Source organism: Oncorhynchus nerka, linkage group LG13, assembly GCF_034236695.1.
Source record: "Oncorhynchus nerka isolate Pitt River linkage group LG13, Oner_Uvic_2.0, whole genome shotgun sequence".
In the NCBI taxonomy this organism is placed as follows: Eukaryota; Metazoa; Chordata; class Actinopteri; order Salmoniformes; family Salmonidae; genus Oncorhynchus; species Oncorhynchus nerka.
This window is the reverse complement of record NC_088408.1, coordinates 2428069-2455309: the sequence shown is the minus strand read 5'-3', so window position 1 is coordinate 2455309 and position 27241 is coordinate 2428069. Positions and strand designations below refer to the sequence as shown.

The window sequence follows — 27241 nt, the reverse complement described above, 5'->3', positions numbered from 1 at the left end:
ATGGTTAGCAGATGTTAATGCGAGTGCAGCGAAATGCTTGTGCTTCTAGTTCCGACCGTGCAGTAATATCTGTCAAGTAATCTAACAATTCCACAACTACTACCTCATACACACAATGTCAAGGGACGGAATAAGAATAGATACATATAAATATATGGATGAGAGATGGCCGAGCGGCATAGACTAGATGCAGTAGATGGTATAGAGTACAGTATATACAAATGAGATGAGTAATGTAGGGTATGTAAACATTATATAAAGTGGCATTGTTTAAAGTGACTAGTGATACATTTATTACATCCAGTTTAAATGATTAAGCAGCCTCTTGGACCTAGACTTGGCGCTCCGGTCCTGCTTGCCGTGCGGTAGCAGAGATTACAGTCTATTACTAGGGTGGCTGGAGTCTGACCATTTTTAGGGCCTTGCTCTGACACCGCCTGGTATAGAGGTCCTGGATGGCAGCAAGCTTGGCCGCAGTGATGTACTGGGCCGTTCGCACTACCCTCTGTAGTGGCTTGCAGTCGGAGGCCGAGCAAATACCGTACCAGGCAGTGATGCAACCATGCTCTCGATGGTGCAGCTGTAGAACCTTTTGAGGATCTCAGGACCCATGCCAAATCTTTTCAGTCTCCTGAGGGGGAATAGGTTTTGTCGTGCCCTCTTCACGACTGTCTTGGTGTGTTTGGGCCATGTTAGTTTGTTGGTGATGTTGACACCAAGGAATTTGAAGTTCTCAACCTGCTCCACTGCAGCCCCGTCGATGAGAATGGGGGCGTGCTCGGTACTCCTTTTCCTGTTGTCCACAAACATCTCCTTAGTCTTGATCACGTTGAGGAAGAGGTTGTTGTCCTGGCACCACACGGCCAGGTCTCTGACCTCCTCCCTATAGGCTGTCTCATCGTTGAGGGAGAGGTTGTTGTCCTGGCACCACACGGCCAGGTCTCTGACCTCCTCCCTATAGGCTGTCTCATCGTTGAGGGAGAGGTTGTTGTCCTGGCACCACACGGCCAGGTCTCTGACCTCCTCCCTATGGGCTGTGTCGTCGGTGATCAGGCACTGTTGTGTCATCAGCAAACGTAATGATGGTGTTGGAGTCGTGCCTGGCTGTGCAGTCATGAGTGAACAGGGATTACAGGAGGGGACTGAGCACGCACCCCTGAGGGGCCCCTGTGTTGAGGATCAGCATGGCAGATGTGTTGTTACCTAACCTCACCACCTGGCAGAGGCCCGGCAGGAAGTCCAGGATCCAGTTGCAGAGGAAGGTGTTTAGTCCCAGGTTCCTTAGCTTAGTGATGAGTTTGGAGGGCACTATGGTGTTGAACGCTGAGCTGTAGTCAATGAATATCATTCTTACATAGGTGCTCCTTTTGTCCAGGTGGGAAAGGGCAGTGTGGAGTGCAATAGAGATTGCATCATATGTGGATCTGTTGGGGCGGTATGCAAATTGGAGTGGGTCCAGGGTTTCTGGGAATATGGTGTTAATGTGAGCCATGACCAGCCTTTCAAAGCACCTCATGGCTACAGACGTGAGACCTACGGGTCGGTAGTCATTTAGGCAGGTTACCTTCGTGTTATTGGGCACAGGGACATTGGTGGTCTGCTTGTTATTGGGCACAGGGACATTGGTGGTCTGTTTGTTATTGGGCACAGGGACATTGGTGGTCTGCTTGTTATTGGGCACAGGGACATTGGTTGGTATCTGCTTGTTATTGGTTGCAGACAGGGTTACATCTTGCTTCAAACATGTTAGGTATCAAAACATTTTTGGAGAAGAGGTATTGGTTAGGCAGCACACAAACCATTTGAACACCATTGGTTAGGCAGACACACACCATTGGTTAGGCAGACACAACACGCCATTGGTTACAGCACCATTGGTTAGGCAGACACAACACACCATTGGTTAGGCAGCACAACACACCATTGGTTAGGCAGACACAACACACCATTGGTTAGGCAGACACAACACACCATTGGTTAGGCAGAAACACCGCCATTGGTTAGGCAGACACAACACACCATTGGTTAGGCAGACACAATTGGTTAGGGCACACCATTGGTTAGGCAGACACAACACACCATTGGTTAGGCAGACACAACACACCATTGGTTAGGCAGACACAACACACCATTGGTTAGGCAGACACAACACGCCATTGGTTAGGCAGACACAACACACCATTGGTTAGGCAGACACAACACACCATTGGTTAGGCAGACACAACACACCATTGGTTAGGCAGACACAACAAGAGCAGATCAGCAAGAGCAGAGCCATTCGGGGCTCAGGGTTGGAACACCAACTGCAGTGTGTAATGCAGTTGTAGTTACACCATCCCACCAGCTATCTTCTCCATGCATGCATGTCGTAGCTGATAAGATATAGACTATGGATCATTTGATTGAGATTACATTAACACCTCTTAAGGAGTGGCGCCTTTTTAAACTTTTTTAAAAAATTTAGCCTAAAATGACATACCCAAATCTAACTGCCTATACCTCAGGCCCTGAAGCAAGAATATGCATATTCTTGGTATCATTTGAAAGGAAACACTTTGAAGTTTGTGGAAATGTGAAAGGAATGTAGAAGAATATAACACAATAGATCTGGTAAAAGATAATACAAAGAAAAAAACAACCGTTTTTGTATATTTTTTTGTACCATCATCTTTGAAATGCAAGAGAAAGGCCATAATGTATTATTCCAGCCCAGGTGCATTTTAGATGTTGGCCACTAGATGGCAGCAGTGTATGTGAAAAGTTTTAGTCTGATCCAATGAACCATTGCATTTCTGTTCAAATTTCTATATAAAGACAGTCAAAATGAGCCTAATTGGTTTATTAATACATTTTCATGTTCATAACTGTGCACCCTCCTCAAACAATAGCATGGTATTGTTTCACTGTAACAGCTACTGTAAATTGGACAGTGCAGTTAGATGAACGTCTTCTACCCCCAAGCCGCGTCTTTGTGAGACGAGGTGTGGGTGAACGGAAGATCTTTGCATGTCTATTTCCTACTTTAAAGCATGGAGGAGGAGGTGTGTGTTCCCACCGTGAAGCATGGAGGAGGAGGTGTGGAGTTGCAACCTGACACTGTCATGGAATTTATTTAGAATGTCAGTTCACACCGTGAAGTATGGCTACAGGAGCATGTGTGGCAATACGCCATCCCATCTGGTTTGGACTTAGGTGTGGACATTCATCAGGACAATGACCTCAACACCTCCAGGTCTGTCTGTCTAACTGGGTGAATATGAATGACAGTAACCTAAACCAGTCACTGTTACATTGAACTGGGTGAATATGAATGACAGTAACCTAAACCCATCACTGTTACATTGAACTGGGTGAATATGAATGACAGTAACCTAAACCTCCACTGTTACATTGAACTGGGTGAATATGAATGACAGTAACCTAAACCTGTCACTGTTACATTGAACTGGGTGAATATGAATGACAGTAACCTAAACCCATCACTGTTACATTGAACTGGGTGAATATGAATGACAGTAACCTAAACCTGTCACTGTTACATTGAACTGGGTGAATATGAATGACAGTAACCTAAACCTGTCACTGTTACATTGAACTGGGTGAATAACCTAAACCCGTCACTGAATGACAGTAACCTAAACCTGTCACTGTTTACATTGAACTGGGTGAATATGAATGACAGTAACCTAAACCTGTCACTGTTACATTGAACTGGGTGGATATGAATGACAGTAACCTAAACCTATTGATGTTACATTGAGCTGGGTGAATATGAATGACAGTAACCCCTAAACCTGTCACTGTTACATTGAACTGGTGAATATGAATGACAGTAACCTAAACCCGTCACTGTTACATTGAACTGGGTGAATATGAATGACAGTAACCTAAACCTGTCACTGTTACAAACAGTAACTATTTGACTGTTACATTGAGCTGGGTGAATATGAATGACAGTAACCTAAACCTGTCACTGTTACATTGAACTGGGTGAATATGAATGACAGTAACCTAAACCTGTCACTGTTACATTGAACTGGGTGAATATGAATGACAGTAACCTAAACCTGTCACTGTTACATTGAGCTGGGTGAATATGAATGACAGTAACCTAAACCTGTCACTGTTACATTGAGCTGGGTGAATATGAATGACAGTAACCTAAACCCGTCACTGTTACATTGAACTGGGTGAATGACAGTAACCTAAACCTGTCACTGTTACATTGAACTGGTGAATATGAATGACAGTCATCCAATATGATTTAAAATAAAACCATGCTCATTTAAATAAAATCGCCCTCATTTAAATAAATGAGTCCTCCCTAATCTTAAATGGCGCTGATTGACACCGATCTGCAGCGCCAGGTGCTAAAATAGAACTTGGCTCTATTTGAGATGTTTTGACGTGCTGCAGGTCCCGCCTCTCCCACCTCCTCATTGGTCTTTAGGAGCATATACCCACATGGTTGATTGAAAGATGAATGACGGGTCCACACTCCGGTTGGGTGCAGTAATGAACCTTAAAGTTTGTTGCCAATTCTATATAAAATCCACAAAAAACGAAGAAGAGGACTAGGAGATATTACTAGAAACTAACTAGGTTTCCCCTTTAATCTGTGGAGTAGTTGTGGGAGTAGAGAACACACGATTTTGTGTGACTCAAAGTGGGTCAATATTCTACAAAAAAAAAAAAGACTTGTGTATTTCAATTAAAATAACAACCCAATGTTTGTATATCCCAGGACAAATTAACTAGGCAACAGCAAGATAGCTAAATGTCCACGAATGTTTCGACCCCTGTCCCCAAATGAATATAGTTAGTTAATAGTTATAGTTAATATTTCAACCTGCGTGTCCTTGAAAACGTTTGGTGTGGATGGACAAAATCTACATGCACACGCTACGCGCGTGTCCGTTGGGCTCAGTGACGTCATGGTAATGTTAACGCCATAATTCTGTTGACAAAATGAAAACAGACCCAGAGATGTAATTTGAGCCACACACGCAGATTCGACAGTTCTACCTGGAAAGTGATGTTTTGAAATTATTGGATACTACACACACACACACAAAAATGCTTTTATTTATTTATAATTAAGGAAATATGTTCTTCACTGGTTATTCTGCTCATTTAGCATTTATTAACAATCTTGGTTTACAAAATACAAGTCAACAGGTGTTTGTTTGTGGATAATGAATTATATTTGTGCATATTTGTTACGGATCATTTGGGGATGGGGGAGGCATTGTACGGTGCCATATAAATTAACACGATCACAAACACTGGTAGTCTAAAAATAATGTTTCCGACATTTTACTCGGTTTGTGTGACATCACCTTGACAACGGCGGGACACTAGGCTACTCTCCGGAGAAGCAGCAGACCGGGACGGGAGATCTGGCACGGAGCGGGCACTACTCTCCGTGCTGCAAAGCAACCGGGGCTCAAACCGGGGCTAAATCCTACCGTGAGTAGCCTACAGAGCACCCCTTGTCTTCGTCCTGAGTTTTCTATCTCCTTGCAAGTTTAGGCCACCTATTTTTCTGACTTCAGCTCAATCGAGATATTTCGTTTAGCCAATTTCTAAACAGGATTACTAGACCTACTCGTTGAATAACTTTTTTGTTGTTGAAGTTTTAATATCTATTCACTAAATACCAATTCAAAGGTGTAGTGCCAATTGTAGATGTGGACGCTCAAACTCTTGTGTAGGGTAACTAGGAGACGAGCTCGACCTCTCGTGTAGGGTAACGAGGAGACGAGCTCCACCTCTCGTGTAGGGTAACTAGGAGACGAGCTCGACCTCTCGTGTAGGGTAACTAGGAGACGAGCTCGACCTCTCGTGTAGGGTAACTAGGAGACGAGCTCGACCTCTCGTGTAGGGTAACGAGGAGACGAGCTCCACCTCTCGTGTAGGGTAACTAGGAGACGAGCTCGACCTCTCGTGTAGGGTAACTAGGAGACGAGCTCGACCTCTCGTGTAGGGTAACTAGGAGACGAGCTCGACCTCTCGTGTAGGGTAACTAGGAGACGAGCTCCACCTCTCGTGTAGGGTAACGAGGAGACGAGCTCCACCTCTCGTGTAGGGTAACTAGGAGACGAGCTCCACCTCTCGTGTAGGGTAACGAGGAGACGAGCTCCACCTCTCGTGTAGGGTAACTAGGAGACGAGCTCGACCTCGTGTAGGGTAACGAGGAGACGAGCTCCACCTCTCGTGTAGGGTAACTAGGAGACGAGCTCCACCTCTCGTGTAGGGTAACTAGGAGACGAGCTCCACCTCTCGTGTAGGGTAACAAGGAGACGAGCTCCACCTCTCGTGTAGGGTAACTAGGAGACGAGCTCCACCTCTCGTGTAGGGTAACGAGGAGACGAGCTCCACCTCTCGTGTAGGGTAACTAGGAGACGAGCTCCACCTCTCGTGTAGGGTAACGAGGAGACGAGCTCCACCTCTCGTGTAGGGTAACTAGGAGACGAGCTCCACCTCTCGTGTAGGGTAACGAGGAGACGAGCTCCACCTCTCGTGTAGGGTAACTAGGAGACGAGCTCGACCTCTCGTGTAGGGTAACTAGGAGACGAGCTCCACCTCTCGTGTAGGGTAACGAGGAGACGAGCTCCACCTCTCGTGTAGGGTAACTAGGAGACGAGCTCCACCTCTCGTGTAGGGTAACTAGGAGACGAGCTCCACCTCTCGTGTAGGGTAACTAGGAGACGAGCTCCACCTCTCGTGTAGGGTAACGAGGAGACGAGCTCCACCTCTCGTGTAGGGTAACTAGGAGACGGAGCTCCACCTCTCGTGTAGGGTAACTAGGAGACGAGCTCCACCTCTCGTGTAGGAGTAACTAGGAGACGAGCTCGACCTCTCGTGTAGGGTAACTAGGAGACGAGCTCCACCTCTCGTGTAGGGTAACTAGGAGACGAGCTCGACCTCTCGTGTAGGGTAACTAGGAGACGAGCTCCACCTCTCGTGTAGGGTAACGAGGAGACGAGCTCCACCTCTCGTGTAGGGTAACTAGGAGACGAGCTCCACCTCTCGTGTAGGGTAACGAGAGACGAGCTCCACCTCTCGTGTAGGGTAACTAGGAGACGAAGCTCGACCTCTCGTGTAGGGTAACGAGGAGACGAGCTCCACCTCTCGTGTAGGGTAACTAGGAGACGAGCTCCACCTCTCGTGTAGGGTAACTAGGAGACGAGCTCCACCTCTCGTGTAGGGTAACAAGGAGACGAGCTCCACCTCTCGTGTAGGGTAACTAGGAGACGAGCTCCACCTCTCGTGTAGGGTAACGAGGAGACGAGCTCCACCTCTCGTGTAGGGTAACTAGGAGACGAGCTCCACCTCTCGTGTAGGTAACGAGGAGACGGGCTCCACCTCTCGTGTAGGGTAACTAGGAGACGAGCTCCACCTCTCGTGTAGGGTAACGAGGAGACGAGCTCCACCTCTCGTGTAGGGTAACTAGGAGACGAGCTCGACCTCTCGTGTAGGGTAACTAGGAGACGAGCTCCACCTCTCGTGTAGGGTAACGAGGAGACGAGCTCCACCTCTCGTGTAGGGTAACTAGGAGACGAGCTCCACCTCTCGTGTAGGGTAACTAGGAGACGAGCTCCACCTCTCGTGTAGGGTAACTAGGAGACGAGCTCCACCTCTCGTGTAGGGTAACGAGGAGACGAGCTCCACCTCTCGTGTAGGGTAACTAGGAGACGAGCTCCACCTCTCGTGTAGGGTAACTAGGAGACGAGCTCCACCTCTCGTGTAGGGTAACTAGGAGACGAGCTCCACCTCTCGTGTAGGGTAACTAGGAGACGAGCTCCACCTCTCGTGTAGGGTAACTAGGAGAGACGAGCTCCACCTCTCGTGTAGGGTAACTGACGAGCTCGACCTCTCGTGTAGGGTAACTAGGAGACGAGCTCCACCTCTCGTGTAGGGTAACGAGGAGACGAGCTCCACCTCTCGTGTAGGGTAACTAGGAGACGAGCTCCACCTCTCGTGTAGGGTAACGAGGAGACGAGCTCCACCTCTCGTGTAGGGTAACTAGGAGACGAGCTCCACCTCTCGTGTAGGGTAACGAGGAGACGAGCTCCACCTCTCGTGTAGAGTAACGAGGAGACGAGCTCCACCTCTCGTGTAGGGTAACTAGGAGACGAGCTCCACCTCTCGTGTAGGGTAACGAGGAGACGAGCTCCACCTCTCGTGTAGGGTAACGAGGAGACGAGCTCCACCTCTCGTGTAGGGTAACTAGGAGACGAGCTCGACCTCTCGGTGCAACGGGACACCTGATGGACTTGGTTAGTTCCAACCTCCTCCAGTGAACTCCGCAGGTGAGGGAGCCAGTGGTCATAGAGCCCATTTATGAATTATAACAAAGAACAACCTGCCACTGTTTTATTTGTCACGTGCGCTGAATACAACAGGTGTAGTAGACCTTACAGTGAAATGCTGAATACAACAGGTGTAGTAGACCTCACAGTGAAATGCTGAATACAACAGGTGTAGTAGACCTCACAGTGAAATGCTGAATACAACAGGTGTAGTAGACCTCACAGTGAAATGCTGAATACAACAGGTGTAGTAGACCTCACAGTGAAATGCTGAATACAACAGGTGTAGTAGACCTTACAGTGAAATGCTGAATACAACAGGTGTAGTAGACCTCACAGTGAAATGCTGAATACAACAGGTGTAGTAGACCTTACAGTGAAATGCTGAATACAACAGGTGTAGTAGACCTCACAGTGAAATGCTGAATACAACAGGTATAGTAGACCTTACAGTGAAATGCTGAATACAACAGGTGTAGTAGACCTCACAGTGAAATGCTGAATACAACAGGTGTAGTAGACCTTACAGTGAAATGATGAATACAACAGGTGTAGTAGACCTTACAGTGAAATGCTGAATACAACAGGTGTAGTAGACCTTACAGTGAAATGCTGAATACAACAGGTGTAGGAGACCTCACAGTGAAATGCTGAATACAACAGGTGTAGTAGACCTTACAGTGAAATGCTGAATACAACAGGTGTAGTAGACCTTACAGTGAAATGCTGAATACAACAGGTGTAGGAGACCTCACAGTGAAATGCTGAATACAACAGGTGTAGTAGACCTTACAGTGAAATGCTGAATACAACAGGTGTAGTAGACCTTACAGTGAAATGCTGAATACAACAGGTGTAGTAGACCTCACAGTGAAATGATGAATACAACAGGTGTAGTAGACCTCACAGTGAAATGCTGAATACAACAGGTGTAGTAGACCTCACAGTGAAATGCTGAATACAACAGGTGTAGGAGACCTTACAGTGAAATGCTGAATACAACAGGTGTAGTAGACCTCACAGTGAAATGATGAATACAACAGGTGTAGTAGACCTCACAGTGAAATGCTGAATACAACAGGTATAGTAGACCTCACAGTGAAATGCTGAATACAACAGGTGTAGTAGACCTTACAGTGAAATGCTGAATACAACAGGTGTAGTAGACCTTATAGTGAAATGCTGAATACAACAGGTGTAGTAGACCTTACAGTGAAATGCTGAATACAACAGGTGTAGTAGACCTCACAGTGAAATGCTGAATACAACAGGTGTAGTAGACCTCACAGTGAAATGCTGAATACAACAGGTGTAGTAAACCTCACAGTGAAATGCTGAATACAACAGGTGTAGTAGACCTCACAGTGAAATGATGAATACAACAGGTGTAGTAGACCTTACAGTGAAATGCTGAATACAACAGGTGTAGTAGACCTTACAGTGAAATGCTGAATACAACAGGTGTAGTAGACCTTACAGTGAAATGCTGAATACAACAGGTGTAGTAGACCTCACAGTGAAATGCTGAATACAACAGGTGTAGTAGACCTCACAGTGAAATGCTGAATACAACAGGTGTAGTAGACCTCACAGTGAAATGCTGAATACAACAGGTGTAGTAGACCTCACAGTGAAATGCTGAATACAACAGGTGTAGTAGACCTCACAGTGAAATGCTGAATACAACAGGTGTAGTAGACCTCACAGTGAAATGCTGAATACAACAGGTGTAGTAGACCTTACAGTGAAATGCTGAATACAACAGGTGTAGTAGACCTCACAGTGAAATGCTGAATACAACAGGTATAGTAGACCTTACAGTGAAATGCTGAATACAACAGGTGTAGGTAGACCTTTCAGTGAAATGCTGAATACAACAGGTGTAGTAGACCTCACAGTGAAATGCTGAATACAACAGGTGTAGTAGACCTCACAGTGAAATGCTGAATACAACAGGTATAGTAGACCTTACAGTGAAATGCTGAATACAACAGGTGTAGTAGACCTCACAGTGAAATGCTGAATACAACAGGTGTAGTAGACCTCACAGTGAAATGCTGAATACAACAGGTGTAGTAGACCTCACAGTGAAATGCTGAATACAACAGGTGTAGTAGACCTCACAGTGAAATGCTGAATACAACAGGTGTAGTAGACCTCACAGTGAAATGCTGAATACAACAGGTGTAGTAGACCTCACAGTGAAATGCTGAATACAACAGGTGTAGTAGACCTCACAGTGAAATGCTGAATACAACAGGTGTAGTAGACCTTACAGTGAAATGCTGAATACAACAGGTGTAGTAGACCTTACAGTGAAATGCTGAATACACCAGGTGTAGCAGACCTCACAGTGAAATGCTGAATACAACAGGTGTAGTAGACCTTACAGTGAAATGCCGAATACAACAGGTGTAGTAGACCTCACAGTGAAATGCTGAATACAACAGGTGTAGTAGACCTCACGGTGAAATGATGAATACAACAGTTGTAGTAGACCTCACAGTGAAATGCTGAATACAACAGGTGTAGTAGACCTCACAGTGAAATGCTGAATACAACAGGTGTAGTAGACCTTACAGTGGAATGCTGAATACAACAGGTGTAGTAGACCTTACAGTGGAATGCTGAATACAACAGGTGTAGTAGACCTTACAGTGGAATGCTGAATACAACAGGTGTAGTAGACCTCACAGTGAAATGCTGAATACAACAGGTGTAGTAGACCTTACAGTGAAATGCTGAATACAACAGGTGTAGTAGACCTTACAGTGAAATGCTGAATACAACAGGTGTAGTAGACCTCACAGTGAAATGATGAATACAACAGGTGTAGTAGACCTGACAGTGAAATGCTGAATACAACAGGTGTAGTAGACCTTACAGTGAAATGCTGAATACAACAGGTGTAGTAGACCTCACAGTGAAATGCTGAATACAACAGGTGTAGGTAGACCTTACAGTGAAATGCTGAATACAACAGGTGTAGTAGACCTCACAGTGAAATGCTGAATACAACAGGTGTAGTAGACCTCACAGTGAAATGCTGAATACAACAGGTGTAGTAGACCTCACAGTGAAATGCTGAATACAACAGGTGTAGTAGACCTCACAGTGAAATGCTGAATACAACAGGTGTAGTAGACCTCACAGTGAAATGCTGAATACAACAGGTGTAGTAGACCTTACAGTGAAATGCTGAATACAACAGGTGTAGTAGACCTTACAGTGAAATGCTGAATACACCAGGTGTAGCAGACCTCACAGTGAAATGCTGAATACAACAGGTGTAGTAGACCTTACAGTGAAATGCCGAATACAACAGGTGTAGTAGACCTTACAGTGAAATGCTGAATACAACAGGTGTAGTAGACCTCACAGTGAAATGCTGAATACAACAGGTGTAGTAGACCTCACGGTGAAATGATGAATACAACAGTTGTAGTAGACCTCACAGTGAAATGCTGAATACAACAGGTGTAGTAGACCTCACAGTGAAATGCTGAATACAACAGGTGTAGTAGACCTTACAGTGGAATGCTGAATACAACAGGTGTAGTAGACCTTACAGTGGAATGCTGAATACAACAGGTGTAGTAGACCTTACAGTGGAATGCTGAATACAACAGGTGTAGTAGACCTCACAGTGAAATGCTGAATACAACAGGTGTAGTAGACCTTACAGTGAAATGCTGAATACAACAGGTGTAGTAGACCTTACAGTGAAATGCTGAATACAACAGGTGTAGTAGACCTCACAGTGAAATGATGAATACAACAGGTGTAGTAGACCTGACAGTGAAATGCTGAATACAACAGGTGTAGTAGACCTTACAGTGAAATGCTGAATACAACAGGTGTAGTAGACCTCACAGTGAAATGCTGAATACAACAGGTGTAGGTAGACCTTACAGTGAAATGCTGAATACAACAGGTATAGTAGACCTTACAGTGAAATGCTGAATACAACAGGTGTAGTAGACCTCACAGTGAAATGCTGAATACAACAGGTGTAGTAGACCTGACAGTGAAATGCTGAATACAACAGGTGTAGTAGACCTCACAGTGAAATGATGAATACAACAGGTGTAGTAGACCTGACAGTGAAATGCTGAATACAACAGGTGTAGTAGACCTTACAGTGAAATGCTGAATACACCAGGTGTAGTAGACCTCACAGTGAAATGCTGAATACAACAGGTGTAGTAGACCTCACAGTGAAATGCTGAATACAACAGGTGTAGTAGACCTTACAGTGAAATGCTGAATACAACAGGTGTAGTAGACCTTACAGTGAAATGCTGAATACAACAGGTGTAGTAGACCTCACAGTGAAATGATGAATACAACAGGTGTAGTAGACCTGACAGTGAAATGCTGAATACAACAGGTGTAGTAGACCTGACAGTGAAATGCTGAATACAACAGGTGTAGTAGACCTCACAGTGAAATGCTGAATACAACAGGTGTAGTAGACCTGACAGTGAAATGCTGAATACAACAGGTGTAGTAGACCTTACAGTGAAATGCTGAATACAACAGGTGTAGTAGACCTCACAGTGAAATTCTTACTTACAGGCTCTAACCAATAGTGCAAAAAAGGTGTTAGGTGAACAATAGGTAGGAAATAAAACAACAGTAAAAAGACAGGCTATATACAGTAGAGAGGCTGTATACAGTAGAGAGGCTATATACAGTAGAGAGGCTATATACAGTAGAGAGGCTATATACAGTAGAGAGGCTATATACAGTAGAGGTTATATACAGTAGAGAGGCTATATACAGTAGAGAGGCTATATACAGTAGAGAGGCTATATACAGTAGAGAGGCTATATACAGTAGAGAGGCTATATACAGTAGAGGTTATATACAGTAGAGAGGCTATATACAGTAGAGAGGCTATATACAGTAGAGAGGCTGTATACAGTAGAGAGGCTATATACAGTAGAGAGGCTATATACAGTAGAGAGGCTATATACAGTAGAGAGGCTATATACAGTAGAGAGGCTACATACAGTAGAGGTTATATACAGTAGAGAGGCTATATACAGTAGAGAGGCTATATACAGTAGAGGTTATATACAGTAGAGAGGCTATATACAGTAGAGGTTATATACAGTAGAGAGCTATATACAGTAGAGAGGCTATATACAGTAGAGGGCTATATACAGTAGAGAGACTATATACAGTAGAGAGGCTATATACAGTAGACAGGCTATATACAGTAGAGAGGTTAAATACAGTAGAGAGGTTATATACAGTAGAGAGGCTATATACAGTAGAGAGGCTATATACAGTAGAGAGGTTAAATACAGTAGAGGGTTATATACAGTAGAGAGGCTATATACAGTAGACAGGCTATATACAGTAGAGAGGTTATATACAGTAGACAGGCTATATACAGTAGAGAGGTTATATACAGTAGAGAGGTTATATACAGTAGAGAGGCTATATACAGTAGAGAGGCTATATACAGTAGAGAGGTTATATACAGTAGACAGGCTATATACAGTAGAGAGATTATATACAGTAGAGAGGTTATATACAGTAGTGAGGCTATATACAGTAGAGAGGTTATATACAGTAGTGAGGCTATATACAGTAGAGAGGTTATATACAGTAGAGATGTTATATACAGTAGAGAGGTTATATACAGTAGAGGGTTATATACAGTAGAGGGCTATATACAGTAGAGAGGCTATATACAGTAGAGAGGTTATATACAGTAGAGAGGTTATATACAGTAGAGAGGCTATATACAGTAGAGAGGCTATATACAGTAGAGAGGTTATATACAGTAGAGGCTATATACAGTAGAGAGGCTACATACAGTAGAGAGGCTACATACAGACACCTGTTAGTCAGGCTGATTGAGGTAGTATGTACATGTAGATATGGTTAAAGTGACTATGCATATATGATGAACAGAGAGTAGCAGTAGCGTAAAAGAGGGGTTGGGAGGGGCACAATGCAAACAGCTGTGGGATGGGGGCTCTAGAAAATGTCACCACTCTCAAATGCATGGACAGAGCTATGGATGGGGGCTCTAGAATATGTCACCACTCTCAAATGCATGGACAGAGCTATGGATGGGGGCTCTAGAATATGTCACCACTCTCAAATGCATGGACAGAGCTATGGATGGGGGCTCTAGAATATGTCACCACTCTCAAATGCATGGACAGAGCTATGGATGGGGGCTCTAGAAAATGTCACCACTCTCAAATGCATGGACAGAGCTATGGATGGGGGCTCTAGAATATGTCACCACTCTCAAATGCATGGACAGAGCTATGGATGGGGGCTCTAGAATATGTCACCACTCTCAAATGCATGGACAGAGCTATGGATGGGGGCTCTAGAAAATGTCACCACTCTCAAATGCATGGACAGAGCTATGGATGGGGGCTCTAGAATATGTCACCACTCTCAAATGCATGGACAGAGCTATGGATGGGGCTCTAGAATATGTCACCACTCTCAAATGCATGGACAGAGCTATGGATGGGGGCTCTAGAATATGTCACCACTCTCAAATGCATGGACAGAGCTATGGATGGGGGCTCTAGAATATGTCACCACTCTCAAATGCATGGACAGAGCTATGGATGGGGGCTCTAGAATATGTCACCACTCTCAAATGCATGGACAGACCTATAGATGCATGTCCGTCCATGATATCAACATTATAGTTTAACCTTGTTTTGATGCTATACAGGGTTTGTTTACAATTAAAATGTTTACAAACAATGGAGCAAAACAAGCTTGTATTTGAGGTTCTGATTGGCTATGACATCTGAACTAAGCTCTGATTGGCTATGACATCTGAACTAAGCTCTGTGATTGGCTATGACATCTGAACTAAGCTCATAGCAAAACAAGCTTGTATTTGAGGTTCTGCTATGACATCTGAACTAAGCTCATAGCAAAACAAGCTTGTATTTGAGGTTCTGATTGGCTATGACATCTGAACTAAGCTCTGATTGGCTATGACATCTGAACTAAGCTCTGTGATTGGCTATGACATTTGAACTAAGCTCATATGTTATATTCGTCAACAAACCGATGTGTATATATGATCAATCATACCTTTTGGTAAAATAGAATAGAATTATATCCCCTTCAGTGTGTTCTTCATGTTAGTGTATTAACACATTATATCCCCTTCAGTGTGTTCTTCATGTTAGTGTATTAACACATTATATCCCCTTCAGTGTGTTCTTCATGTTAGTGTATTAACACATTATATCCCCTTCAGTGTGTTCTTCATGTTAGTGTATTAACACATTATATCCCCTTCAGTGTGTTCTTCATGTTAGTGTATTAACACATTATATCCCCTTCAGTGTGTTCTTCATGTTAGTGTATTAACACATTATATCCCCTTCAGTGTGTTCTTCATGTTAGTGTATTAACACATTATATCCCCTTCAGTGTGTTCTTCATGTTAGTGTATTAACACATTATATCCCCGTCAGTGTGTTCTTCATGTTAGTGTATTAACACATTATAACACCGTCAGTGTGTTCTTCATGTTAGTGTATTAACACATTATAACCCACTATAACACATTATATCCCCTTCAGTGTGTTCTTCATGTTAGTGTATTAACACATTATAACCCCTTCAGTGTGTTCTTCATGTTAGTGTATTAACACATTATAACACATTATAGCACATTATAGCACATTATAATACATTATAACCCATTATAACCCATTATAACACATTATAACACATTATAACACATTATAACACACTATAACACATTATAACACATTATAACACATTATAATACATTATAACACATTATAACACATTATAATACATTATACATTATAATACATTATAACACATTATAACACATTATAACACATTATAACACATTATAATACATTATAACACATTATAATACATTATAACACATTATAGTACATTATAATACATTATAACACATTATAATACATTATAACACATTATAACACATTATAACACATTATAATACATTATAACACATTATAACACATTATAATACACTATAACACATTATAATACATTATAATACATTATAACACACTATAACACATTATAATACACATTATAACACATTATAACCCCGTTCAGTGTGTTCTTCGTGTGTGAGTACATTGTGGATGTTCTTCGTTTATGTGAAAATCTTCATAAAATCGCATGCAAGTATGTATCAGTGTTCTTTAAAAAAAAATAGAGTATTTTAATTAAACGACAAAAGTACAATTCTTTGTCTGATAGGGAAAGGACTGGGTTCTGGAACAGTCTGGTCCGTGTCTTTCAGTAAAGTGTTACTTCTAGTAATTCTACTTCTTAATCTAGCAGAATGGTTTCATCTTCGGCCATCTTTTGATTATTGGTTGTTTCCTTCATCCTTTTCTAACGAGTCTCTTGTTGCGTTCTGGATTTGTCGCTTTCTGATAATCGTATTCTTGTTTTTTGTTTTTTTACCACAGTTAGTTGCCTCGTTCCTCTGTTGAGGGTTCGTCAGCTCCAATAGCTGCTTTGGATATCTTCCTACCTGTTTCTTTCCAACGTTGACAGACGTTTGTCCTGGTTAGTGTCCTTAGTTGTGGCCTTTGTTATTGTTCCTTTCCTTACCCAGTTGTAGTGGTGTGTTATTGTTGATTGTCATGAGTGTGTGGATTTCCACCGGCCCCAATGTGGCCAGGTGTCTCCTGTGAGACCAGAATCAATTAACATTTTATTGGTCGCATACACATATTTAGCAAATTGTTATTCTGGGTGTAGTGAAATTCTTGTGTTCAGAGGACTGTTCTCTGTTGTTGTTTCTTCCCGTGGGGGGGCCCAGGCCCGTGGGGGGCCCAGGAACAGTGGGGGCCCAGGAACGGTGGGGGGCCCAGGAATGGTGGGGGCCCAGGCCCGTGGGGGACCCAGGTCCGTGGGGGGCCCAGGCCCGTGGGGGCCCAGGAACAGTGGGGGCCCAGGAACAGTGGGGGACCTAGGCCCGTGGGGGGCCTAGGAACGGTGGGGGCCCAGGCCCGTGGGGGCCCAGGTCCGTGGGGGGACCCAGGCCCGTGGGGGGGCCCAGGCCCGTGGGGGGACCCAGGTCCGTGGGGGGGCCCAGGCCCGTGGGGGGGCCCAGTGGAAGCAAAAGAAGTGTGTATGTATTCTATCTGTAGTATTTTTTACTGCACCCGCCAACCACAGGAAAACTCAGGACAATGAGACAGCCTGCTGCCTGCTAATCATCAGAGGGTGGTAGGAGAGGAGATACGGGGCCTCGTAGGTAACTGGGCCCCCTGCCTTTATTGGATAACTGATTAGGGCCCAAGAGGCAGAACAACACCAACAAAATACACTATTTAAAAAAGAAATATTGCATTTGTTTATCCAACCACAGGAGCCCTCAATGTTCAAAATACACCAGGTAATTAATAAACCGAACGGAAGCCCCAGGGCTTGTTACTACGGCCCTGCGCGCGTGGAGGAGGCCAGGCCCTGCGTGCGTGGAGGAGGCCAGGCCCTGTGCGCGTGGAGGAGCCCAGGCCCTGCGCGCATGGAGGAGCCCAGGCCCTGCGCGCGTGGAGGAGCCCAGGCCCTGCGCGCGTGGAGGAGCCCAGGCCCTGCCCAGGCCCTGCGCGTGGAGGAGCCCAGGCCCTGCGCGCGTGGGACACAGTATGCAAAGCAGAGCCGGGACTGGTTTCCCAAAAGCATCTTAAGTCTTATGTTCCTCATTAGAACCTTCGTTCTCCGATCTGTTTCCCAAAACCATCATTAGTAAAGCACTGAAACCCTCCTTATTTCCAGACTACCTCAGACCACTTGTAAAAGAACCAGATAAGTGTTTTCTTAGATGGTTGTTTTTGGCCCTTCCACATCCCTTTATACACAAGACATCTCTGCTAAACACACAGTCAAGCTGTTTATCTGTCTCTCTGTGACCGCCTACAACGTTTGGAACGAAGTTAACTGACAAATACCAAGTTGTCGTCAGTGTCTTTGCAATCGGATCAAGTGAAGGATAAAAATATGCTTCAAATGAAAAACCCCGAGATGTCTACATTTTAGAAAATCAATTCAGTAGGGCTGTAATAGGCCTGTATATTTCAATTCTGTTGAAATCAGTTTAGTCAGTTGAGTATTATTTGTGTGCTAGACTATCTGTAAATTGTTCGTCAATATACTGCATTTGATGATGTGTAACAAAGGATCAATAACTATTATAAGGTGTCAATGAGAAAGGAAAGGATCAATAACTATTATAAGGTGTCAATGAGAAAGGATCAATAACTATTAATAAGGTGTCAATGAGAAAGGATCAATAACTATTATAAGGTGTCAATGAGAAAGGATCAAAGGATCAATAACTATTAATAAGGTGTCAATGAGAAAGGATCAAAGGATCAATGAGGTGCCAAATACATCATTTAGTGTACTATTATAGGGCATTAGAATTAGCAGCCATGAGCAAAATGTCTAACACTGATCCATCCTACAGCCTAAACCTTTATTTCTGACATTTTGCAGAGATTGAATAGGATCTCTATGCTTGCAGTGCCTTCAGAAAGTATTCAGACCCCTTGACTTTTTCCACATTTTGTTACGTTACAGCCTTTTTCTATAATTGATTAAATAAATCATTTTCTTCATCAACCCACACATAATACCCCGTAATGACAAAGTGAATTATTTTTTAGAAAATGTATAAAATATAAAAAACAGATACCTCATTTATATAAGTATTCAGACCCTTTGCTATGAGACTTGAAATTGAGCTCAGCTGCATCCTGTTTCCAATGATCGTCCTTGAGATGTTTCTACAACTTGATTGTAGTACACCTGTGGTAAATTCAATTGATTGGACATGATTTGGAAAGGCACACACCTGTCTATATAAGGTCCCACAGTTGTCAGTGCATGTCAGGTCAAAAACCAAGCCATGAGGTTGAAGGAATTGTCCGTAGAGCTCCGAGACTGGATGGTGTCGAGGCACAGATCTGGGGAAAGGTACCAAAACATTTCTGCAACATTGAAGGTCTCCAAGAACACAATGGCCTCCATCATTCTTAAATGGAAGAAGTTTAGAACCACTAAGATTCTTCCTAGAGCTGGCCACCCGGCCAAACTAAGCAATCTGGGGAGAAGGGCCATGGTCAGGGAGGTGACCAAGAACCTGATGGTCCAGAGCTCCAGAGTTCCTCTGTGGAGATGGGAGAACCTTCCAGAAGGACAACCATCTCTGCAGCACTCCGCCAATCAGGCCTTTATGGTAGAGTGGCCAGACGGAAGCCACTCCTCAGTAAAAGGCACATGACAGCTCGCTTGGAGTTTGCCAAAAGGCACCTAAAGGACTCTCAGACCATGAGAAATAAGATTCTCTGGTCTGATGAAACCAAGATTGAACTCTTTGGCCTGAATGCCAAGTGTCATGTCTGGAGGAAAGCTGGCACCATCCCTACGGTGAGGCATGCTGGTGGGGATGTTTTTCTGCACCAGGGACCGGGAGACTAGGATTGAGGGAAAGAGGAACAGAGCAAAGTACAGAGAGATCCTTGATGAAAACCTGCTCCAGGACCTCAGACTGGGGTGAAGGTTCACCTTCCAACAGGACAACGACCCTAAGCACACAGCCAACAATGCAGGAGTGGCTTCGGGACAAGTCTCTGAATGTCCTTGAGTGGCCCAGCCAGAGCCCGGACTTGAACCCGATCTAACATCTCTGGAGAGACCTGAAAAATAGCTGTGCAGCAACACTCCCCATCCAACCTGACAGATCTTGAGAGGATCTGCAGAGAAGAATGGGAGAAACTCCCCAAATACAGGTGTGTCAAACATTTGCAAAAATGTCTAAAAACCTGATTTTGCTTTGTCATTATGGGGTATTGTGATGTCATTATGGGGTATTGTGATGTCATTATGGGGTATTGTGATGTCATTATGTGGTATTGTGATGTCATTATGTGGTATTGTGATGTCATTATGGGGTATTGTGATGTCATTATGGGGTATTGTGTATAGATTGATGAGGGGGGGAAACTATTTAATCCGTTTTAGAATAAGGCTGTAACCAAATATAGAAAAATGGGTTTGGATACTTTCCGAATGCACTGTATACCTTTCTATCAGGTAAATCTATTTTCATGTCATTCTCATCCCAGACATGCCTGTCAAGGACAGTGGTGCAGCCGGTCTGATCGTGTTCCACACGTCTGCTCCCCTAGGTCTCCTCACATCTACGGTAAGACTATTGTTAACATTTTTTCTTTCTTTCTTTGTGTCATATACGTTTGCAACTACTGTCTAAAAACATTTGCAACTGCTGTCTAGTAATATGAATGAATAACAACTTACAGTAACGTAAATAAGTTGTTAATACCTGTCACGGTCGTCCTCCTCCTCATCTGAAGAGGAGAGGCGAGAAGGATCGGAGGACCAATATGCAGCGTGATATGTGTTCATGTTGAATGTTTAATTAAAGAAAGAACTGAACACTGAAACACTATACAAAAAACAGTAAACAAAATAACAACCGTGAAGCTACTGTGAGCTGCGCTGAAACAAGCCATCAACATAGACAATCACCCACAAACACACAGTGAAACCCAGGCTACCTAACTATGATTCTCAATCAGAGACAACTAATGACACCTACCTCTGATTGAGAACCATACTAGGCCGAAACATAGAAATACCCCAAAACATAGAAAAACAAACATAGACTGCCCACCCAACTCACGCCCTGACCATACTAAATAAATACAAAACAAAGGAAATAAAGGTCAGAACGTGACAATACCGGTATGTCAATAATGAACAGGCCCTAATTTACGAGGACCTTTCTAGTGGCAGAGATGGCAACAATATACTGTTGTGCAAACGGCAGGGAGGCAAGCCTGTGAACACAATCACCCTTCACATCACCCTTCACATGACCCTTCAATCACCCTTCACATCACCCTTCAATCACCCTTCAATCACCCTTCACATCACCCTTCAATCACCCTTCACATGACCCTTCAATCACCCTTCACATGACCCTTCAATCACCCTTCACATCACCCTTCAATCACCCTTCAATCACCCTTCACATCACCCTTCAATCACCCTTCAATCACCCTTCAATCACCCTTCAATCACCCTTCACATCACCTTTCATTCACCCTTCAATCACCCTTCACATGACCCTTCAATCACCCTTCACATCACCCTTCAATCACCCTTCACATGACCCTTCAATCACCCTTCACATGACCCTTCAATCACCCTTCACATCACCCTTCAATCACCCTTCACATCACCCTTCAATCACCCTTCAATCACCCTTCACATCACCCTTCACATCACCCTTCAATCACCCTTCAATCACCCTTCAATCACCCTTCACATCACCCTTCAATCACCCTTCAATCACCCTTCACATCACCCTTCAATCACCCTTCACATCACCCTTCAATCACCCTTCACATCACCCTTCAATCACCCTTCAATCACCCTTCAATCACCCTTCACATCACCCTTCAATCACCCTTCAATCACCCTTCAATCACCCTTCAATCACCCTTCACATCACCCTTCACATCACCCTTCAATCACCCTTCACATCGCACCATGGACACTTCCCCTGAGGTTCCCATCTCTCTCAATGGGGGCATGGACACTTCCCCTGAGGTTCCCATCTCTCTCAATGGGGGTATGGACACTTCCCCCGAGGTTCCCATCTCTCTCAATGGGGGCATGGACACTTCCCCCCAGGTTCCCATCTCTCTCAATGGGGGTATGGACACTTCCCCCGAGGTTCCCATCTCTTGTTTTCAATGGGGTTCCCATCTCTTGTTTTCAATGGGGACATGGACACTTCCCCTGAGGTTCCCATCTCTTGTTTTCAATGGGGGCATGGACACTTCCCCCGAGGTTCCCATCTCTCTCAATGGGGGCATGGACACTTCCCCCGAGGTTCCCATCATGGACATTTACATTTACATTTAAGTCATTTAGCAGACGCTCTTATCCAGAGCGACTTACAAATTGGTGCTTTCACCTTAAGACATCCAGTGGAACAGCCACTTTACAATAGTGCATCTAAATCTTTTAAGGGGGGTTAGAAGGATTACTTTATCCTATCCTAGGTATTCCTGAAAGAGGTGGGGTTTCAGGTGTCTCCGGAAGGTGGTGATTGACTCCGCTGTCCTGGCGTCGTGAGGGAGTTTGTTCCACCATTGGGGGGCCAGAGCAGCGAACAGTTTTGACTGGGCTGCGCGGGAACTGTACTTCCTCAGTGGTAGGGAGGCGAGCAGGCCAGAGGTGGATGAACGCAGTGCCCTTGTTTGGGTGTAGGGCCTGATCAGAGCCTGGAGGTACTGAGGTGCCGTTCCCCTCACAGCTCCGTAGGCAAGCACCATGGTCTTGTAGCGGATGCGAGCTTCAACTGGAAGCCAGTGGAGAGAGCGGAGACACTTCCCCCGAGGTTCCCATCTCTCTCAATGGGGGTATGGCCACTTCCCCCGAGGTTCCCATCTCTCTCAATGGGGGCATGGACACTTCCCCCGAGGTTCCCATCATGGACACTTCCCCTGAGGTTCCCATCATGGACACTTCTTCCCAATGGGGGCATTGACACTTCCCCGAGGTTCCCATCTCTCTCAATGGGGGTATGGCCACTTCCCCTGAGGTTCCCATCTCTCTCAATGGGGGTATGGACACTTCCCCTGAGGTTCCCATCTCTCTCAATGGGGGCATGGACACTTCCCCCGAGGTCCTCATCTCTCTCAATGGGGGTATGGACACTTCCCCTGAGGTTCCCATCTCTCTCAATGGGGGCATGGACACTTCCCCTGAGGTTCCCATCTCTCTCAATGGGGGCATGGACACTTCCCCCGAGGTTCCCATCTCTCTCAATGGGGGTACGGACACTTCCCCTGAGGTTCCCATCTCTCTCAATGGGGGCATTGACACTTCCCCTGAGGTTCCCATCTCTCTCAATGGGGGTATGGCCACTTCCCCTGAGGTTCCCATCTCTCTCAATGGGGGTATGGACACTTCCCCTGAGGTTCCCATCTCTCTCAATGGGGGCATGGACACTTCCCCCGAGGTCCTCATCTCTCTCAATGGGGGTATGGACACTTCCCCTGAGGTTCCCATCTCTCTCAATGGGGGCATGGACACTTCCCCTGAGGTTCCCATCTCTCTCAATGGGGGTATGGACACTTCCCCCGAGGTCCTCATCTCTCTCAATGGGGGTATGGCCACTTCCCCCGAGGTTCCCATCTCTCTCAATCAGGGTATGGACACTTCCCCTGAGGTTCCCATCTCTCTCAATGGGGGTATGGACACTTCCCCCTCATCTCTCTCAATGGGGGTCACTTCATCTCTCTCAATGGGGGTATGGACACTTCCCCTGAGGTTCCCATCTCTCTCAATGGGGGCATGGACACTTCCCCTGAGGTTCCCATCTCTCTCAATGTGGGCATGGCCACTTCCCCCGAGGTTCCCATCTCTCTCAATGGGGGTATGGCCACTTCCCCCGAGGTTCCCATCATGGACACTTCCCCTGAGGTTCCCATCTCTCTCAATGGGGGCATGGACACTTCCCCCGAGGTTCCCATCTCTCTCAATGGGGGCATGGACACTTCCCCTGAGTTTCCCATCATGGACACTTCCCCCGAGGTTCCCATCTCTCTCAATGGGGGCATGGACACTTCCCCTGAGGTTCCCATCATGGACACTTCCCCTGAGGTTCCCATCTCTCTCAATGGGGGCATGGACACTTCCCCTGAGGTTCCCATCATGGACACTTCCCCCGAGGTTCCCATCTCTCTCAATGGGGGCATGGACACTTCCCCCGAGGTTCCCATCTCTCTCAATGGGGGCATGGACACTATGCTCAATATCGGCATCCCAAATGGCACCCTATTCCCTTTTGACCAGAATCCTAATGGTCCAAGTCTAAAGTAGTGCACTATGTAGGGATTAGGGTACCATTTGTGATTCATACAATGTCTGTGCTAGACCCTGTCTGAGAGCCCTGTCTGGGAACCCTGTCTGGGAACCCTGTCTGGGAACCCTGTCTGAGAGCCCTGTCTGGGAACCCTGTCTGAGAGCCCTGTCTGGGAACCTTGTCTGAGAACCCTGTCTGAGAGCCCTGTCTGAGAGCCCGGTCTGGGAACCTTGTCTGAGAACCCTGTCTGAGAGCCCTGTCTGAGAGCCCTGTCTGGGAACCCTGTCTGAGAGCCCTGTCTGAGAGCCCTGTCTGAGAGCCCTGTCTGAGAGCCCTGTCTGGGAACCCTGTCTGAGAGCCCTGTCTGAGAGCCCTGTCTGGGAACCCTGTCTGAGAGCCCTGTCTGGGAACCTTGTCTGAGAACCCTGTCTGAGAGCCCTGTCTGAGAGCCCTGTCTGGGAACCTTGTCTGAGAACCCACCCTGTCTGAGAACCCACCCTGTCTGAGAACCCACCCTGTCTGGGAACCCTGTCTGGGAACCCTGTCTGAGAACCCTGTCTGAGAACCCTGTCTGGGAACCCTGTCTGGGAACCCTGTTCTTGAGAACTCACCCTGTCTGAGAACCCTGTCTGGGAACCCTGTCTGAGAACCCTGTCTGGGAACCCTGTCTGGGAACCCTGTTCTTGAGAACTCACCCTGTCTGGGAACCCTGTCTGGGAACCCTGTCTGGGAACCCTGTCTGAACCCTGTCTGAGAACCCACCCTGTCTAGGAATCCTGTCTGAGAGCCCTGTCTGGGTGCATCTTAACAGCCTGAAGTGACTTCCTTCCTTCCCTTAACTCCTTTCCTCAGGAATGTCCTACAGACATTTGAGACCCAGAAATGGCCCATGTACCCTTCCTCCATTTGTGTTCATTGTGATGTAAACCTCTGGTTCTTGTTGTTGTTGTTTTAATGCTGTTGTTGATGTTCTACTGTGTGTTGTCCCAGGTACCCAGCGGAGTATGGAGAAGTGTCAGGAAGACCGGCCGAAGAGGAAGAGGAGGAGAGAAGAGGAGGAGTGAGGTGTGGCTTCCTGGACCTCCCAGAGGGCCGTGGGTGGACTGGCTCTCTCACACCTCCTTCAGGAGGCTGCAGGTACTGCACACACTTAGCCACACGCAAGCAGATACACACACACACTTAGCCACACGCAAGCAGATACACACACACTTAGCCACACGCAAGCATATATACACACACACACTTAGCCACACATGAACACACACACTAATTTCTTTCACATTTGTGTTTTTTCATCTACAATCATTCAGGTCAAGTTAGAATCTGAGAACCAAGAAGCTAGAGCCATCACCCAGCCCTTACTAGACACAGAGAACGGCTTTGTCAAGGTGACCACAATTCTGTCAGAGAATGGCTTCGTCAAGGTGACCACAATTCTGTCAGAGAATGGCTTCGTCAAGGTGACCACAATTCTGTCAGAGAATGGCTTTGTCAAGGTGACCACAATTCTGTCAGAGAATGGCTTCGTCAAGGTGACCACAATTCTGTCAGAGAATGGCTTTGTCAAGGTGACCACAATTCTGTCAGAGAATGGCTTTGTCAAGGTGACCACAATTCTGTCAGAGAATGGCTTTGTCAAGGTGACCACAATTCTGTCAGAGAATGGCTTTGTCAAGGTGACCACAATTCTGTCAGAGAATGGCTTCGTCAAGGTGACCACAATTCTGTCAGAGAATGGCTTCGTCAAGGTGACCACAATTCTGTGCAACAACTCCTCTGGGAATCCCGGCCATTCTAAGCTTGTGATCTATTCCAGAGCCAGCACACCTGATTCAACTTTTCAGCCAACCATCAAGCCCTTGATTAGACCAATCAGTTGTGGAAGAGTTCAGGCTTATAGATCTGATATATGTTGATTTATTTTTAAGGTTCTGTATCCTTATGTGGTGTCATGACTAGTTTAGCTCCATCGTAACAATTCTGTGCCTCTGTCTCTTCCTGTCAGGACCTGGAGCGTTATCTGTGCCAACAGGAAAGGGCGGAGCTTCGTAAGCGAGAGCTGCTCCACAAGCGTTGGACGGAGCGTGTGTGGACCCCTATTCAGAGGAGCGTGGAGAACCAAGTGCCCCACTGCTGCTATGACGAGGCAGAGAGGATACGCAGCATGTTCCTGAACTACATACACTACTGTAACTCAAAGGTAACCCTACTGTAACCCTACTGTAACCCTACTGTAACCCCAAGGTAACCCTACTGTAACCCTACTGTAACCCTACTGTAACCCTACTGTAACCCCAAGGTAACACTACTGTAACCCTACTGTAACCCCAAGGTAACCCTACTGTAACACTACTGTAACCCTACTGTAACACTACTGTAACCCTACTGTAACCCTACTGTAACACTACTGTAACCCTACTGTAACCCTACTGTAACACTACTGTAACCCTACTGTAACACCAAGGTAACCCTACTGTAACACTACTGTAACCCTACTGTAACACTACTGTAACCCTACTGTAACCCTACTGTAACCCTACTGTAACCCCAAGGTAACCCTACTGTAACCCCAAGGTAACCCTACTGTAACCCCAAGGTAACCCTACTGTAACCCTACTGTAACCCTACTGTAATCCTACGGTAACCCTACTGTAACCCTACTGTAACACCAAGGTAACCCTACTGTAACCCTACTGTAACCCTACTGTAACACCAAGGTAACCCTACTGTAACCCCAAGGTAACCCTACTGTAACCCTACAGTAACACCAAGGTAACCCTACTGTAACCCTACTGTAACCCTACTGTAACTCAAAGGTAACCCTACTGTAACCCTACTGTAACCCTACTGTAACCCTACTGTAACACCAAGGTAACCCTACTGTAACACTACTGTAACCCTACTGTAACACTACTGTAACACTACTGTAACCCTACTGTAACCCTACTGTAACCCCAAGGTAACCCTACTGTAACCCCAAGGTAACCCTACTGTA

The 27241-nt window shown here is 45.5% G+C and overlaps 1 long non-coding RNA gene across 1 annotated transcript; it reads left to right on the top strand.

Moving 5' to 3' along the window:
- The first annotated feature begins 5386 nt into the window (after positions 1-5386).
- Positions 5387-25372, top strand: LOC135574577 (uncharacterized). Its single transcript, XR_010465462.1, has 3 exons — positions 5387-5469; positions 20468-20547; positions 25234-25372. It is a non-coding gene; the product is annotated as an uncharacterized LOC135574577 (long non-coding RNA).
- The last annotated feature ends 1869 nt before the right edge of the window (positions 25373-27241 follow it).